This window comes from Palaemon carinicauda, chromosome 18 (assembly GCF_036898095.1).
Source record: "Palaemon carinicauda isolate YSFRI2023 chromosome 18, ASM3689809v2, whole genome shotgun sequence".
Classification (NCBI taxonomy): Eukaryota; Metazoa; Arthropoda; class Malacostraca; order Decapoda; family Palaemonidae; genus Palaemon; species Palaemon carinicauda.
The window spans coordinates 91,857,808-91,877,349 of record NC_090742.1 but is presented as its reverse complement, the minus strand read 5'-3'; positions in this window follow the sequence as shown (position 1 = coordinate 91,877,349).

The following is a 19,542-nucleotide window of genomic DNA, read 5'->3' as shown; positions in this document are numbered from 1 at the left end:
TTTTCTTCTTCACCAAAGGGGTTAACTACCCACTGTAATTGTTCAGTAGCTACTTTTCTCTTGGTAAAGGTAGAAGAAACTCTTTAGTCATCGTAAACAGCTCCTCTAGATGAAGGGCACTCCAATATCAAACCATTGATCTCTAGTCTTGGGTAGTGCCAAAGCCCCTATACCATCGTTTTACAATATTGTTTAGGTTAGAGTTCTCTTGCTTGAGGATACACACCAGCACATTATTCTATCCTAATTTCTCTTCCTGTTTTGTTAAAATTTTGTAGCAAAAATTTATTTCAATGTTGTTACTGTTCTTGAAATATTCTATTTTTCCTTGTTCCCTTCCCTCACTTTCCTATTTTCCCTGTTGGGCTCCCTAGGCTTTCAGCAACCAGCTTTTCTAACTATGGTTGTATTTTTTCAAGAAATAATTTATATATATATATATATATATATATATATATATATATATATATTTACGGTGTATATATACATATATATTTATATATATGTATATATATATATATATATATATATATATATATATATATATATATATATATATATATATATATATATATATATACGTGTGTGTGTGTGTTTGTACTCACACACACACACATTTATATATATATATATATATATATATATATATATATATATATATATATATATATATATATATATATATATTTTATATATATTTTTGGGCTCACGCCATGTCGTCGTGATGGAAGTTCCTTAGAGTAGCTTCCTAAGGGATATATGTACTACAGTGATATTCCCAGAGAATTTTACCTTTAGGTATCCAGAATTCTAACTCCTGGTGCGAATATCCTTAAAATTTCTCCAAAGGATATCGCATAATATCAGCGGATGCATTCTTGACACGCCTCCATAGCAATATGTACCCCAAACAGCGTTTTGGCTTCGAGGGGGATGGCAAAATAAAAGGGAGCTGTCCAAAAGCTCTCCCCGCTCTCGTAATACTATTGGGAATACAACAGCGCCATTCCCACGACGGCAGACATTCCTTTTTTTTTTTTTTTGTAGCGATCTCGCTCGGTGATATTTCCTGGTGATCTAACTTTTCGATCATTTTACATGATTATTATTATGCTTTCTCCATCTTTTTCCGCCTCTGGAAAGTTGAGTATCGGGTCTTTACTATGAGTACATTTTAGCTCCTGTTTCACAATGAAATTAGAGTATTTTATTGTTTTTAAGAGCTAGGCCAGTTACTGGAGGCGCCATGGCGCCGTCGTTCGTTAGGCACGTGTTATTTAGATAGCAGAACGACTTCCAGTTTTTAATAGCTTTATTTAATTATTTTAAATATTCAACTAATTAGGCAATTATTCTTATAAAGTTTCGTTATGTGCATAAATTTTGTTTCCCCCTTTTCTCTGTCGATCGAGAGTTAGAGTTCCGGTGATTTAGGTAACAGAGATCTCGTTTAGCCTAGGTAACCTTACCTAGACGTTTTACTATACGTTCAGACTTTCCCCGGTTACCCTCGTGTATTGTTTTCATTCAGTGGAGACTTATACCTCCTAGAATGTTATGAAACATTACACGTCTCTTCGGAGACTTAAGGGTAATCTCTGTCCCTCTGAGTGTAGCCTCAGGCTACAACCCTAATAGCCGTGCCTTGAATTTTTTTTAGACATGGCTAACTTAGGGTTTGTCCTGCCTCTTCCCTTAACCGTTGGTTGTGGTATACCATCAGGTTTTGGGATTTAGTCAGAATCTCAGAGTTTTAAGTCTTATGTCGGCGACCTACCGGCAGGGCGAATGGGTTGTAGGATACCATCATTCCCCTGCCGGCCAGGTGGCCGGCAATGGAGGTTAGTCCTCATTAGCCGCACTTGAAGTTATTGTAGGATACCATTTTCAACTTGCGACTAAAAGACTAGCCCTATGCCACAGTTCTCTGGGCTGAAGAGTAATTTTCTTTAGCCTAGGATAGGTGGCACTGGAACTCTGTTTCTTCTTTGTTGAGAGGAGGCGGCAGTGCCGCCATCCCCTTAACTGTGTCGGAAATCTCTGGGATGGAGAACTGAGTCTCTCCTGTTCCCTGGGATTCTGCCGATACCGAAACAGAGTTTCTTTTACAGGTGGTAGGACTAACAATTTTTGCCAGTTCCTTTCACACTCGTTACAGGACCCTGTTCCCTACCCCTCTGTCCACTTTTGATGGCTGAGTCATTGTCTTTCTTTAGGCCGGCATCTTGCAACCTTACCTTTGCTGGTAGGTTGCCGGAGCCAGCCAGACTCCCTCTCTAGTCATGTCTTTGGCTGACGGCAAAGCATACTGCCGCCAACCACATCATCTGTCGGCAACTGCCGGACCAACCGGCAACTGCCGGACCAACCGGCAACTGCTGGACCAACCGGCAACTGCCGGACCAACCGGCAACTGCCGGACCAACCGGCAACTGCCGGACCAACCGGCAACTGCCGGCCTAGCCAGGAACCAGCCGGCAGCCAAGATGGCTGCTGGCAACCATGATGGCCGTGAGAGGGAAGTCCCTCTCTGTTCCCAAGGTTCTTCAGTCCTCCCTTGGACTGCTGCTACAGGTCCTGTTGCCGGGGTACTGCCGGCCAGGCCGGCACAGATAGTGCTGACTCAGTTGGCAGCACGCCGACTGTACTGGTACTGCTGGACTTGCCGGCCGGCAGTGTATCGGCAGTACCTTGTCGGCAATAGTACTGTAGCTGCATGGAAGCCTGAATGGTACATTCTTCCTTTCTATTAGAACCCTCTTTCTGGAAAAAAGTAGTCAAATTAGACTTACATCCTTAATTACTGTATACATTCACAGTAAGGAGTAGCCTTTTTTCCATGCTATCTCTCTCTCTCTCTCTAGCTAGCATGCCGGGTATGCCGGCTAAATGCCGGTTGAACTACTGTATATTTTATACAGGTAGCCAGTATATCTGCAGTATAGAATATACTGCAGATAGAAAACTACTATATAGTATATACTAGTAGTTATTTCAAATATATTTTGGATATCCAACACAGGCATTTGCTGAGCCCAATCCTATATTGAATGAATATGATTTCTTCAATATCCTGATTAGAAATCAGTATTAGGATTACCCTACAATATTAAACACTTCAAGGCAGGAGTAATACACTCCAAACCCATAAAGGGTGGAGCCTTTTTCCTTGAGTCTCCCTGATCAGGAAACTATATTTAAATATAGTAGGAAGACTACAGCAAATATGCTGAGTGGGATATACAAATATATGTCTTTATTTTCCTAGTCCAGCTGGCTTCATGCTAGATGGACCATACTGTCATATGCTACTATGAAGGCAGCATAATGACTAGACTACAATACATGAAGTACAGTAGCCAGTAAATTGCAATATAGACTTACTGCAATTAGAAAACTACAGTACCATGATACAGTAGTATTTCTGACATACCTTGGGTACCCTTGTACGAGCATTCTGCTGGTACTGTTCATATATTGAATGAATAGTTTTCTTCAATATTCTTATCGAGAATCAGTCATCCTGACCCCACAATATTAACATTATTTTGGGACAGTGATTAGATACTTCTCTACCCCTAGGGGTAAGAGTCCTTCTACTTGTAGTTACTCTATAGAGAAATCTCCATGTAGTTAATACTGAGGGGAGGCAACAGCATTTGCTCACAGGGGTACACAAGTATGTATCTCCTACTATCCCTTTATAGCTTACTATCCTAAGCTACTCTATTGTAAAGGACATTTGCATGTTGATTGTCAAGGAGATAATCCATTGTATACTCATTTGGTTTTCCCTTCTTTACAGGAGGAACACCAGATACCTTGTGCTGCAGTCCTCTGCAAGGCCAAGAGTAAGTATCTTTACAGTCATAACATTTGCAGGTTTCATGCCCCCTGCAATATTATTTCAGGATCCCTACATTATTGGAACCCACAGGTTTGCGATATATGTCGGACATTAATGTCTGAAGGTTTTGAAAATCTCAAGTCTACGGAGACTAGTGATACAGCTCAATATAAATTACGCAACTAGGTGAGAGGCTTTCAAAAGATCTCTTCGGGACCTTTCCTACCTAATGATAGGATGCGTAAGCTACTATTTCCGGTAGCAAGTGAGGAAATAGTAGTGCCTCAAGAGCCAACTACATCCCCTGACGGCCAGAAAACATTTGGGATTAAGGGCAAGGTATGTCTCCCTAAATTGTCTGAGTTGCTCTTGTGTAATGAACAGGAGTCAAAGGAGAGACTTGCGACATCCCTTTCTTTACAGCACTACATAGAGTTGTGTTCAACCTACGAAAGTACCCAAGACATGCTCATGGTCATAGCCAAAATGCATATGGATATCTTGGTGAATTACCTTTACGTCTTTATGAAGGCTAGGAGAGCATGTAGAAAGTTTGTGTTCGCTGATGCAACAGTAAAACACAAAACAAGGAAGCTAATATCTTCCAACATCTGGGGTAAAGACCTCTTCCCACACGAGGTCACTAAGGAAGTAATTAAGAACACCACCGTGGAGAACATAGGTCTTCTCCAAAAATGGGGCAGTCCTTCAAAGAGAAAATCTTCTGTGGTTGTGGGTCCCAACCTAAAAAGAAGATTGGAAATGCTGAAAATATCCGGGTTGCTCAACAACATCCCACTACTCCAGTAACCACGATGTTACAGGCAGATGGTCAAAAGTCTAAGCCTACTGACTACTCGAAGCATAAAGACGCTTCGGCTAGGAGGAACTTTCCCTCAGGATCGCAGGACCTTCGATCCTTTGGTCCAAAGCCTATTCAAGATGAGCCATTGATGGGATACAGAAATGTCCCTACTATCATTTCCTTACCTTCTCCTACAGTTCAAAACCCTCCTGGAGGAGTATACCTGAGAGCTATAGAGCATACAGGTAGTAAGAAAACTTTAGCTCATCGAGTTCCAGGGAAGGCTGCTTCGTGCTCACGAGAAGGACTCAAGATATCAATGAGCCATTCTGAACTTGTCTCCACTCAACAAGTTCATAAAAAACAGCAAATTCTGAATGTCAATCCTTCTGAACATATGGACCTTGTTCCAATTAAGGATGTTCGTAGTCTTGTCAGACCTGAAAGGTGTCCTTCGGAACCTTCCAGTCAACTACCCCCCTTCCTCCTATCTAGAATTCATGTTGCAGAGAGTAACATTCATCCTAAGGAAGATACGTGTCGGACTCACAGTTCTAAGTATCTTCAAAGGATTGACGAACTTAGTCATGTCAAATTCAAGCTTAGTAATAGTTCAAGTATTAATATACCTGATCAAGAGGCTGGAGTGGGCAGCACCCGAAGTGTCCGGCCAATGTGCATTCAAAGAGATGACCCGGTTCCTGGGACATCACGGATGCAAGATAGGATTCTAGAAGTCTCGACTTTCTCCAGCTCATGAGTTTCGATGTTTAAAAAACCATCGAAGCCCTCATTCACATCAACTCTCCTCTCCTTTGGAAATACAAAAGGAGCTCGTGAGGTCTGTCAAGAGACTCAGGTATTCAGTCAGAATACCAAAACGCCAACAGGAAAAAGCGCTAAACTTTCCTCAGTTTGCTATAGTGACAGACCTGGTGCTAAGGGCACACCGGAAAGATGCATTAAGAGCTTGGAGAAAACACGCATCAAACGCTTGAAGAGATAAAAAAAGACTAAGATCGGTCTCTCTTTAATCGCTTTTCTAACAGAAATTAGAGCACAAAAGTCCCAAGACTCTGCTGTTCCTTTCATGGGTGGGGAAGCCCTATGACTGATCTGGGACACCGAAGCGATAATAAGACGTCACATTCGAACATCTCATTCAGTCTTGGTGAAGTTACCCATCCCTCTCTTAAAGGGACGGCACCTACCAGCAGTTCATTTACAACTGATCCACGATGTGACGGGGGATACTCTATTTTGATACAAACCGATAGAGTTGGAAAGGTCCATGGGCGCAGACATATTCCCTCCCAGATGGGAACAAGCCCCGGAACTGCAATTCGACCTCTTCATCATGAGCGTCTTCAAGAAACTACCTTACTATATAGCCCCATACGAGGATCCTCTAGTGGGGCTGATAGACTAGATGAGGCTGGTACTAGCTCTGACCCTAGGTATATTTCCAAAGATTCAGAAATTAACTGCCTTCGTTTTATCACAGAGAACCCAAACCCTTCATTTCATGATTTTCTCGCTCTAGTGGTTAGAAAAAGGTTTGTGATCTCAAAAGGCAATATAGAATTCTTAGAAGAATACAAGGCCAAGTCAACTAGAATACAATATGAGTCTTCCTGGAAAAAGTGGGTTGCATTTGTCAAAGCAAAAGGACCGAAAGAAATTTCAATGAACTTCTGTCTGTCCTTCTTTGTCCACCTTCATAGCCAAGGTCTGGCGGCCAATACGATAAATACGTGCAAGTCAGCCTTGACTAGGCCTCTCCTATATGCCTTTCAAGTTGATCTGGCGACTAAAATTTTCAATAAGATTCCGAAGGCATGTGCTAGGCTTAAGCCCGCGGTACCACCAAAGCCCATCTCTTGGTCTTTGGACAAGGTCTTACATTATGCCACATCTGTGAACAATGAAGATTTTTCTCTAAAGGATCTAACCCAAAAGGTTATTTTTCTGTTCGCTATCACCTCCGGGGCTAGAGTTCGTGAAATAGTGGCCCTATCCAGAGATGAGGGTCACATTCAGTTCACGGAAGAGAGAACTGAATCTCTTTCCTGATCCACCCTTTCTCGCTAAAAACGAGCTACCCACTAAGAGGTGGGGTCCCTGGAGAGTCTGCCCTCTGAAGGAAGATGTCTCTCTATGTACTGTAGAGTGTCTAAAGGTCTATCTTCGTAGAACTTCAGACTTCAGGGGAGGACAGCTCTTTAAAGGAGAAACTTCTGCATCAAATCTATCCCTAAAACAACTAAGGGTGAAGCTCACCTACTTTATTCGTAGAGCCGATCCGGACAGTACTCCCGCAGGTCATGATCCGAGAAAGATTGCTTCATCACTGAACTTCTTTCAGTATATGGACTTTGAGCGCCTTCGTTCATATACTGGATGGAAATCATCCAGAGCGTTTTACAAACACTATGCAAAACAAGTGCATGAACTGAAACACTTCGTAGTGGCGGCAGGTAGTGTATTAACACCTGCACCCTAATTACTGTGGTAAACAGTTTTTTGTTTGGGACCTCACATGTCCTCGCACATGTAACAGATGAGAATCATCCAGAGTGTTCTACATACACTATGCTAGACAAATCCATGATCTGAAGCAATATGTGGTGACGCCAGGTAGAATATTTAACCTGCCGTCTAATTCTGCGATGAACAGCTAATTGACTGGGCTGTCAATTTAAGGGAGAAGAGGTCACCCTTCTTAGGTGTGACTTCTTTTAATTAAGTGTTACCAGGATAACACTGTCTCTGTTCAAAATCCCAGGTGTGGTATTATACAGATAGCACTAGTGCCGGTGTGCGAAGTACACAGTGCAGATAGAAGTAACCAGTACAGGAATTATGAAGAGAAATTGTTTTATAATTTTCTTCAGTCTGAGAGTGGCACTCATCATTTCTTCCTTCAAGAAGGAAATATAGTCTCTGTACTTGTTACAGGTAAAATCCCATTGTCATACTACATTCGTTTTACTGAACATCTTTTAGTCATTTATTAGTAATAAATGTCTATTAGAATGTAGTGCGTCCACCTTCGCAGGACAATTGTATGTATACATGCCAGAGTTCTTCAACTTACCAAAGTAAGTATCCCTCATATATTTGTATGCATCAAATAATAGATATAAGAGACACTGATGTTATTTTAGTAAATATACAACTATGAGACTATTTGTATATGCAGTGTGTACTTATGTTTGGTAATACTATGTATGTTAACCTCAAGATCCCTTTTCTACTGTCTAGAATGACTCTTCCCTATAGGAGGCAGGAAGCACTAACATTGGTTATGATTAGTGATGGTGACGAATAACGGTAACGTCCCTTGTCTCATGTGGTCCCCTTGACCATAGAAAAGTTTGCTATAAGGTTAAGGCACTGATTAAAAATCCAGATACACTAATGCTCTGGTAGGCTTCCATCACGACGACATGGCTTGAGCCCAAAAAATGGATTTTGAGCAAAGCGAAAAATCTATTTTTGGGTGAGATGGCCATGTCGTCCTGATGGACCCACCCATCTCTTATCTCTTCTAAAAGAAAAGATCTTCACTGTATAACTCCCGTGGTACTGTATCTGTAACACCATGCTCAATGCTACAAGGAATGTCCGCTGTCGTTGGAATGGCGCTGTTGTATTCCCAATAGTATTACGAGAGCGGGGAGAACCTTTGGACGGCTCCCTTTAATTTTGCCATCCTCCTCGAAGCCAAAACGCTGTTTGTGGTGCAGATTGCTATGGAGGCGTGTCAGGAATGTGTCAGCTGATATTAGGCGATATCCTTTGGAGAAATTTTAAGGATATTCGCGCCAGGAGTTAGAATTCTGGATACCTAAGGGTAAAATTCTCTGGGAATATCACTGTAGTACATATATCCCTTAGGAAGCTACTTTAACCCTGGATAGGTACGCTCCTCGGACACCCCTTTAAGGGTATACTAGGACGCGAACGACCCCGACGCCAAAAAAAATTCTTGAAAAATCAGTTTTTGCAGTAACCTCCTTTTTTCTTTTGCCAAAAAAAACTTCAATGAATGCTTAAAACAACTGTAAAGATAAATACTTCTCATCTGCAGAAAAACTATTTATTATAAATATTTTAAAAAATTAAGTAGAAAAAAAAAGACCTGACATAAAAATTCATAAAAAAAAGTTTATACATATATACACAAATCCTTTTAGGAATTGACTCTTGAATGTTTAGGACACATCTTGATGTATTTTGGATGAAGTCAGACCCATGGAGGTGAAGATCTGAAATGAGAAAAAAAGGGTAACTTTTTTTGGCCAAAAAAATTTGTCCAAATTTCATGAATTTTTTTGGGTACCCAAATGAAATAGGAAGTGGCTAATTTTTTTAGGGAATAAACATATGTTATCCTAAAATAGAAATATGTAAAAAAAGCTTCATTATTTTGTAAATTACATTTATATCAGGGGCCATATCTAAAGGTAATTTTTTGAGTACTTAGAAATTTCGTAAAAAAATACATATATTTAATATATAATATGATATTTATGCAGGTAAAAATATACCAAAATATCACAAATTCTATAGGGAACAAGAATATATATAGATAGGGCAACTTACGCTTCGGATATGTCCACAAAATGGCCGCCAACCACACTGACTCAGACTCCCTAATCTGCCACTTGAAATGTAGGAAGGGTATGTCAATTTCAAGGTGTTATTTACTAATCTAATTATTATTGGATATGCATAAAAATTGTATGGTGGGTTGCTGGATAATTGTCGATTATTTTACGACTATAAAATTAAAATTCTGACCCAAAAAATTTTTTTTGAAGGGAAATAAAATCGAAAAAAAAAAATGTAAAATATAATATTTTAGCTAAATAATTTGATGATATTCAATCAAAAAAGAAGTAAACAAAATTTTCCGACAAATAAACATCTAGAGGAATCATTACTCTGTGATAGTTCCTTAGTACGTAGTAATTTTGAAAGAATTGGGAAAAAACGAAAAAATGGCAATCACCGGAAAATCGAACACATACCTATATATACGCAATATCTGGCTAAAAAAAAGATAGGCATGGGTAGTCAGATCATCTAGAAACACTTTCCAACACTATAAAAATATAAGTTTTGCGACACTACTTGCCAATTCCTTACGGTAACATGACTAAGCAAAAAAATGCAAAACAAATAAAAAGGGGCATTCGCGGAAAAATGGCTAACATTCTAATATACGGCATTTCAGAAAAAAAATATTCAGCCACGTACTAGGCAAACCATCAAGGCACATTTTCCGACAAATAAACATCTAAATGAATCATTACTCTGTGATAGTTCCTTAGTACGTAGTAATTTTGAAAGAAATGGGAAAAACGAAAAAATGGCAATCACAGGAAAATCGAACACATACCTATATATACGCCATATATGGCTAAAAAAAAAAAAGATAGGCATGGGTAGCCAGATCATCTAGAAACACTTTCCAACACTATAAAATTATAAGTTTTGCGACACTACTTGCCAATTCCTTACGGTAACATGACTAAGCAAAAAAATGCAAAACAAATAAAAAGGGGCACTCGTGGAAAAATGGCCATTCTAATATACGACATTTCAGAAAAAAAAAATTTCAGCCACGTGCTAGGCAAACCATCAATGCACATTTTCCGACAAATAAACATATAAATGAATCATTACTCTGTGATAGTTCCTTAGTACGTAGTAATTTTGAAAGAAATGGGAAAAAACGAAAAAATGGCAATCACAGGAAAATCGAACACATACTTATATATACGCCATATCTGGCTAAAATAAAAATAGGCATGGGTAGCCAGATCATCTAGAAACACTTTCCAACACTATAAAAATATAAGTTTTGCGACACTACTTTCCAATTCCTTACGGTAACATGACTAAGCAAAAAAATGCAAAACAAATAAAAAGGGGCACTCGCGGAAAAATGCCCAACATTCTAATGTACGGCATCTCAGATAAAAAAAAAGACATGCACGTGTTAGCCCAACCATCAAGGCACACTTTCTAACACATAAACATGAAAAAAAAATCAATAATATACGGCAATTCCTTACTACGTAGTAAATTTTTACAAATATTGAAAAAAAAACAGAAATTGGCAACCGCAGTTAAATACCCAATATACCAATAACTACGTCGTATCTGACAAAAACAAAATCACGCATGGGTAGCCAGCTCATCTAGACACACTTTCCAACACTAAAAAAGCAAAAGTTTTACGACACTATTTGGCAATATCTTACGGAAAAATGACTTGGCAAAAAAATGAAAAAAAATGAAAAAGGGGCACTCGCGGTAAAATGCCCGACATTCTAATATACGGCATCTCAGATAAAAAAAAAGACATGCACGTGTTAGCCCAACCATCAAGGCACACTTTCTAACACATAAACATGAAAAAAAAAAATGAATAATATACGGCAATTCCTTACTACGTAGTAATTTTTACAAATATTGAAAAAAAACAGAAATTGGTAACCGCAGTTAAATACCCAATATACCAATAACTACGTCGTATCTGACAAAAACAAAGTCACGCATGGGTAGCCAGATCATCTAACCACACTTTCCAACACTAAACAAGCAAAAGTTTTACGACACTATTTGGCAATATCTTACGGAAAAATGACTTGGCAAAAAAATGAACCATTCTACGACAATTTCATAATACGTAATAACTTTGATAATTATGCAAATTACCTTAGAAGGGTAAACTCGGTCGCGCTCGACCCCGACGCGTCTCAGAAATCGGGGAAGGAGTACAGCTACAGCAATGCACATCTGGACACTACTAGAGCGTGTAGGGGAGACAACTCCTGCAGGTCGATCACCCACAAATTCAGTCACGGGGGTGAGTCACGTGAGAAAAACCTGTTTTTTTTTGACGCTCGGGGTCGCGAACGACCCATCGTACCTATCCAGGGTTAAGGAACTTCCATCAGGACGACATGGCCATCTCACCCAAAAATAGATTTTTTTAGTTATATATATATATATATATATATATATATATATATATATATATATATATATATATATATATATATATATATATATATATATATATATATATATATATATATATATATATATATATACAGTATATAAATATACACACACACACACACATATATATAAATATATATATATATATATATATATATATATATATATATATATATATATATATATATATATATATATATATATATATATATATATATATATATATAAATATACACACACACACACACACATATATATATATATATATATATATATATATATATATATATATATATATATATATATATATATATATATATTTTTGGGCTCAAGCCATGTCGTCCTGATGGAAGTTCCTATAGGGTAGCTTCCTAGGGTATATTACAACTACGGCGATATTCCCAGAGAATTTACCTTAAGGTACCAGAATTCTAACTCCTGGAGCGAGTATCCCTCGTGAAAGGGATATCGCGACATATCAGAGGACGTATTCTAGACACGTCACATGGCAATCTACATCCTGGACAGAGATTTAGTCTCGTAGGAGGTGATTGGCGAGATACGAATTCGGGAAAGAAAAAGGGGAGCCGCTCCCAAGGCTTCCCTATCCCCCGATTCGTATGCGTGCCTGGCGCCAATCCTGGCGCCATCTGTATTCCTTTTTGCGTAGCTTAACAACTCGGTGTTTTTTCCTGTTTTTCTCGCAAATCTTGGATTTATTAGACTTTTCATGGCTTCTCCGTCTTCGTCGGCCTCTGATAAGTTGAGTATAGTGTCTGTTATGTATAAATGTAGGCTCTTGGTAAATTTTGAGTGATTAATAGGATTAATCTTTGATACAAGAGCCGTAGCCTACCAGAGGCGTCTTGGACGCTGTCGCTCGCTAGGTATAAGTTAGTTAGTCAGAGCGACATTTCTGGTTGTTTTGCTTTAATAAATTTTAGCTATTTAGCATTACATAGGATTTCCTTTCGTGCTTAGTATTATTTGGCAAAGTATTCGCCATTCTGGCCTACGCTAGGCCATGTAGCCTAGTCGTTTGGTCCTAGTACTTCATGCATGATTATGGTTTTTCCGAGTGTAATTAAAATTTTATTGAAGCTTTAGGCTATATTTTATACATTTTAGACTGTGTGGAATATTTCCAAGATAGTATACGAGTGAGTTTCGGTGAATTAGGTAATCGATTCTCTTGGTGCCTAGGCTAGTTGCTTATGGAGCCTTAGTATACTTTATCATACTCCCCGGTTGCTTTCTTTTCTTCGGAGAAGGTATGCAATCCCTTTCCCTCTGTTTAAGCCTTGGGCTTATCCCTAAGTGGTTTTTTCCGAAATTTATTTTCGATAAAACTATACTAGGGTGTTACTGTACCTTCCTGTTCCTGTAGTTATGGTTCAAGAGGGACAGAACAACAGAGTTTTTAGTCTGAGTCTGTGTTGTCTGGCTTGGGGCTGAGTCCCCCTCGCTGACCTAACACATACAAAGGGAGCTTAGCTCCCTTAGATCACTACCGAAGGTTTCTGTGGATATGATTCCTTCTTTTGTGATCTACCAGACTAGTCCTGTTGCTGTTCTCGCGGGAGGATAAGTTCTTCCCTTGGGAGTAGCAACACCTTCCTTGCTTTGGTGCTCTGGAAGCTGGCAAGTATTGCTGGCCTTTCCCCTTAGATCTCCCTTAGGCTAAGATAAGTTTCTTAGCTGCGGGTGATCTGTCACTAAAGCAAGGTTGGCAGGACCCTCTTGTCCCTTCCCCCTCTTTCTTCATACTGTACTGTACGTCGTTCTACATCTGGACCTAGTATAGGTTAGGATGTGGAATTGACTCAGCTCCTTGCCGGCCGGCAGAGCTGGCCGGCAGGGGTCTTACTGTACTGTACGTCGTTCTACTTCTGGACCTAGTATAGGTTAGGATGTGGAATTGACTCAGCTCCTTGCCGGCCGGCAGAGCTGCTGGCCGGCAAGGGTCTTATGTTTTCGAGTGCTGCCCGGACCTCTCTTGGTCCCTCATCCATGCCTGCCGGCAGAGCCGGACGGCATTGGTCAAAGAAGCCTGAATTAGTTTCTCCCCTTCCTTATATGCACTCTTTCGGTTGCCGGGCTTGGAGGTTGTGTACACTCTTATCCCGGCATCCATTCTATTTTTCTTTTTCTTCTAGTGCTGTACTTGTCCCGGCTGCCGGGCAGGTGTAGTCCTCTGGTTCTTTTGCTGCCAGCTGGCATCGGTCTTGTACCTTTGCCGGCCGGCTTATGTCAGCCCTTGTCTGCCGGTCACCAAGAGTGTGGCCGGCAGCTGGGTACTACCTTGTGTAGTTGCTGGCCGGCAGCCATTGCCGGCCAACACTGGCTGTTACCGGCCGGCAGTTGCTGCCGACCGGCACAGGCATTTGAACCAGAGTGCTTCCGCCCTATAGCTGTTAAGTAGTATACTTTAAAGCTAGTTGTGGTGTGTGCCGGCCGGCAAAGGCAGGCCGGCACACATCCCTCTATACTGTACTAGTATTCTTCAGTATAACATATACAGTAAGAAGAAAACTATGGTAAGGGTTTTGGTACAGCACTGTGTCTTCTAACACTATTGTTTTTTCTTGCACATCCCTTTGCTGTTGCCCTACAGATAGGAAGCTGAGTTCTTCCCTGTCTATTATCCAGGATTTTAAAATCATTGCTTAGGTGTGAGCTCCACCTGTTTCCTCTGGAAACCTTGCATTGGTTACTCTAGAAGAGATAAACCATTTTGATTTTATTATCTGGAAGGCTGCAACAATGGGTTGTGAGGGAAACACAAGTGTGTGTCTTTCCTTTCTGAATTGTTATGCTATACTATGCATATCCAGTGATACATAGTTCACTTGATACTCATGGAAATTTCTTCTCTTTACAGAAGGACACTCCGAAGTGGGGAAGTGCTTTCTGCAATGTCAGCAGCAAGAACCTCTGCGGACATGAGTTTTGTAGGAGACACGCAGCATACGCTGTCTCCAAGGATGATCTCCGGTATTGGGACCCTCAGGTATGTACTGTGTGCACTAACCTGATGACTGAGACATTTAAATAGCTAGGAAGAAGCTTCGTTCCTGGGTAAGGGGCTTCCAAAAGAGCACTTCTGGCCCTTATCTTCCAAGTGAGAAGATGAGGGCGTATCCTTTCCCTAAGGCATCAGCTGATGCAGTGATTCCCCAGCCTCAAGAGGAGATCCCCTAAGTTCAGATCCAGGTGGATGCTGAAGTCGCGGTCGCGATGCAAGACATCCAGCTAGATGACAGGATGTCTGATGTGGACGGGTGTCAGGAGGAAGACCTCCTGGCAGAAGCCCAGGATGAAGTTCAAGCCCCTCTATATCGGCCGGTCTCCCAGTATAGCTGGGACAGGCCCTCTCTTCTATTGTTGGAATGATCCAACAAATGCAGAAGGAGAATCAGGAGAAGGCGGCTGCAATGGAACTGCGAATGCAGTGCCTTGCAGAATCACATGGGCCCCAGAAAAAGCTCAATGTGAAAGACCTTCCCTTGTGCTCAGATGCTAACCCATGGAGGTATGCTGAGCACATGCCGATGACGACTGGAAAGATCGTCATCTCGGATAAGCTGGGCTCAGTTCCCCTGGAGGGTGGAATTCTGGCCCAGCAAGGCATCATATCCGGACTGTTATGTCCGGCTGAGGAAGGAACCAGCTTCAAAGGAGGAGACAGAGCCGAAGGAGGTCATAGTGATGGACCATGCTAAGGCTCAAGCTCTACTTTCATCCTCGATGAAAGAGAGGGGCTTCTCTAACTCAAAGGTAGCCGCATTGAATAGGAAGCTCCCTTCCTTTGTGTCCGCGCCTACTAGAGCCTTCCCCTTTTTACAGAAAGGGTTTCTGGCTGTACTAAAAGCAATCGAGGCCAGCAAGTCTTGTCCCTCCCTAGAGGAGTGTAAACCCTTGTCGCTGGCCCTGCCTATGAACCACAAAGACTGGAAGGACGTCCATCTTACGTTCTCAGTGGGAAAGTTGGAGGCTGATATTGCCGGACGTCTGTTCGGCAAGGACCTCCCTAAGCTGTCTGACTTTCTTTTGCGAAGTGAGTTCGATACAAAAGAAAGACTGTCTGCCTCAATGTCTCTTCAGACTACTCTCGAGACGATGGCAAGTGACCCCAAGGTCCATGAAATGTTCATGGTAGTGGCCAAGCCTCATCTGGCCACAGTGACGAAGGACCTTTATGGCTTCGTCAAGGCAAGGAGAGCTTGTAGGGAGTTCGTGTTTACCTCGGCTACGGTGAGGCACGAGCCAAAGAAACTAATCTCCTCCAACATTTGGGGAAAAGACCTTTTCCCTACCGACTTGGTCAAAGAAGTTGTTGATAAGGCCGCCATGGAGAATAGAAACCTTCTCCAGAAGTGGGGCCTGGCTATCAAAAGAAAGTCTTCCCCGGATGAGGGTCCTCAACCAAAGAGGAAGACTATGAGGACTAGGCTACCGTCTCAGCTAGCCAAGCCTCTTAGACAGCAACAGCAACTGCAATTGCCATTGCCCCCAGTGCCCCGGATCGTGGCACAAACCCCGACCACCTTTCAGTGGGTACCCCAGGCCGTGTCGACACAGTCCACGGCATTCACCCCAGCGTTCGAAGGGCAGTCTACTTCCTTTCGAGCAAAGCCTAGAGGAGCAGCCAGAGGATCGTCTAGACGCCCCTCAAGGGGAAGGGGATTCAGGGGTGGTCGTGGTCAGGAAGGCAAGACCTCAGGACGGCAGTCCAAGTGAGCTGATACCGGTAGGAGGGAGACTTCTGAAATTTCAGGATCGGTGGACCTTCGATCCCTGGGCCCACAGCCTACTCAAGAATGGACTGGGCGGGAGCTGGTACAGCACTCCACCCCCGTGCCTTTGGTTTTTCCAACACTCTACCCCCGTTATGGATGAGTACGTTCAAGAACTGTTGGAGAAAAAAGGTGATCCGAAGGGTGAAGCCCATCAATTTCTAAGGGAGGCTGTTTTGTGTTCCCAAGAAAGACTCGGAAAAGCTCAGAGTCATTCTGGACTTGTCGCCACTCAACAAGTTCATAGTGAATTGCAAATTCAAAATGCTAACACTGCAACACATAAGGACCTTACTGCCCAAAAGGGCATATTCCGTCTCTATAGACTTGTTAGACGCCTATTGGCACATTCCAATTAGCCATCGACTCTCCCCCTACCTAGGTTCAGGCTACAACGAAGACTATACGCCTTCGGAGCCATGCCATTCGGGCTAAACATAGCCCCAAGGATTTTTACGAAGCTTGCGAGCGTAGCTCTCAAACAATTACGCATAAAGGGAATTCAGGTAGTAGCCTACCTGGACGACTGGTTGGTGTGGGCAGCATCCGAGACAGAATGCTTGCAAGCTTCCAGTCAAGTGATCCAGTTCCTAGAGTACCTAGGCTTCAAGATCAACAGAAAAAGTCTCGACTTTCTCCATCTCAAAAGTTCCAGTGGCTGGGAATCCACTGGGACCTTTTGTTACACCGTTTCTCCACCCCGGCGAAGAAAAGGAAGGAGATAGCGGGTTCTGTCAAGAGACTTAGAGATTCCGAAATGATATCAAGACACGAGCAGGAGAGAGTACTGCGCTCTCTCCAGTTTGCTTCGGTGACAGACCCAGTGCTAAGAGCACAGCTAAAGGATGCAATCGGAGTTTGGAGAAGTTATGCATCAAACGCGTGAAGAGATCTGAGAAGACCAGCCGCTTCGGCTAAGTACTCTTCTCAGGCCTTGTTCCTAAACCAGACATCTAAAGAAGTTGGTTCTTCTTCAGCCACCTCCCCCGTCGGTGACGATTCACTCAGACGCCTCGAAGGAGGGATGGGGAGGTCACTCTCATCGGAAAAAAGTCCAGGGGACTTGGTCCAGGCTATTCAAGACCTTTCACATAAAACTTTCTAGAAGCTAGGGCAGTGCTCCTTACCTTAAAGAAAGTCTCCCCGCGTCACTCGATCCACATAAGGTGGTGATAGACAGCGAGGTAGTTGTGAGATACTTGAATCGACAAGGATCGAGGTCACCACCTCTCAACCAGGTGATGTTGGCCGTCTTCCGATTGGCGGAAAAGAAGAAGTGGTACCTGTCGGCAGTTCACCTTCAAGGAGTCCGCAATGTGACAGCGGACGCTCTATCCAGGTTCACACCGATAGAGTCGGAATGGTCCTTAGACGCAGGATCATTCTCCTTCATTCTGAATCAGTCCCAGAACTGCAGATAGACCTCTTTGCGACGAAAGACAACAAGAAGTTGCCCCTGTACGTGCCCCGTACGAGGACCCCTTAGCGGAAACAGTGGACGCGATGTCCCTCGACTGGAACAGATGGTCCAAGATTTATCTGTTCCCTCCTCACAACCTTCTGTTGAGGGTCCTCAACAAACTGAGATCCTTCAAAGGGTAGCGGCAATAGTGGCCCACAAGTGGCCGAACAGCGTGTGGTTCCTCCTGGCATTGGAACTGTAGCTGAAGTTTGTACCACTACCAGATCCAGTTCTGACCCAGCGAGTCCAGAAGTCAACTGTCTGCGCTTCATTACAGAAAACCCGGACCCTGCAGCTCATGATTTTCTCTCCCTAGCGGTGAGAAAGCGTTTCGGGATTTCGAAAGCCAGTATAGACTTCCTTGAGGAATATAAGTGCAAATCTACTAGAAGGCAATATGAGTCATCTTGGAGAAAATGGGTGACCTTTTGTCAAGGCGAAGATTCCGCAGGAGATCTTGACAGACCTCTGCTTATCTTTCTTCTCCACCTCCATGGTCAAGGGTTGGCAGCGAACACGATTTCAGCGTGTAAGTCTGCTTTGACAAGACCCATTCTATATGCCTTCCAGGTCGACCTAGGTAACGAGATCTTTAATAAAGTCCCGAAAGCCTGTGCTAGGCTCAGACCTTCAGCACCTTCAAAGCCCATTTCATGGTCTTTAGACAAGTTCTTCATTTCGCTTCTCTGTTGAGCAATGAAGAGTGTGCGTTAAAGGATTTGACACAAAAAGTTATTTTCCTATTTTGCACTCGCGTCCGGGGCCAGGGTTAGTGAGATTGTAGCCTCTCAAGAGAGGCAGGTCGTGTTCAGTTCCTGGATGGGGGAGAACTGAACCTGTTTCCGGATCCTACGTTTCTCGCCAAGAATGAGTTACCCACCAACAGGTGGGGTCCCTGGAGAATCTGCCCTCTGAAAGAAGATGCATCTCTATGTCCAGTAGAATGCCTAAAGGTCTATCTTCATAGAACTTCAGACTTCAAGGGTGGTCAACTATTCAGGGGAGAAACATCAGGCTCAAATTTATCTCTGAATCAACTCAGAGCGAAAATCACATATTTTATTCGCAGAGCGGATCCTGACAATACACCCGCAGGTCACGATCCGAGGAAAGTTGCCTCATTCTTAAATTGCTTTAATTGTATGGATTTTGAACATCTCCGTTCATACACTGGCTGGAAGTCTTCCAGAGTTTTCTTTCGCCACTATGCGAAGCAAGTAGAGGAACTAAAAGAGATCTGTGGTAGCAGTGGGTCGCGGTGTTAAACCTACTGTTTAACTCTGCGAGGAACAGTGGTCTTAATTGGGACGATTAATTCCAGGGTGAGTGTGTAGTTACATACTGTACTACAAACTAAGTGAGGGCACTGTGTTGCCCATCCAGACTGTTCCATTTCCGAAGGTGAACCTAGCATAATTGCAGACATGTGTGCCGAGCGTTTCTAACGCTAATGTCATTGATTAGTAATACAGGCTTTTATGACTTTGATACCTCGGTATCTTAAAAGTGGCATCTAATGTTTTTTCTTTCAGACAAACAAGCTCTGTTTACTATCATACTTATGCTTAAAGTTTTGGGTTATCCTCTTCTTATG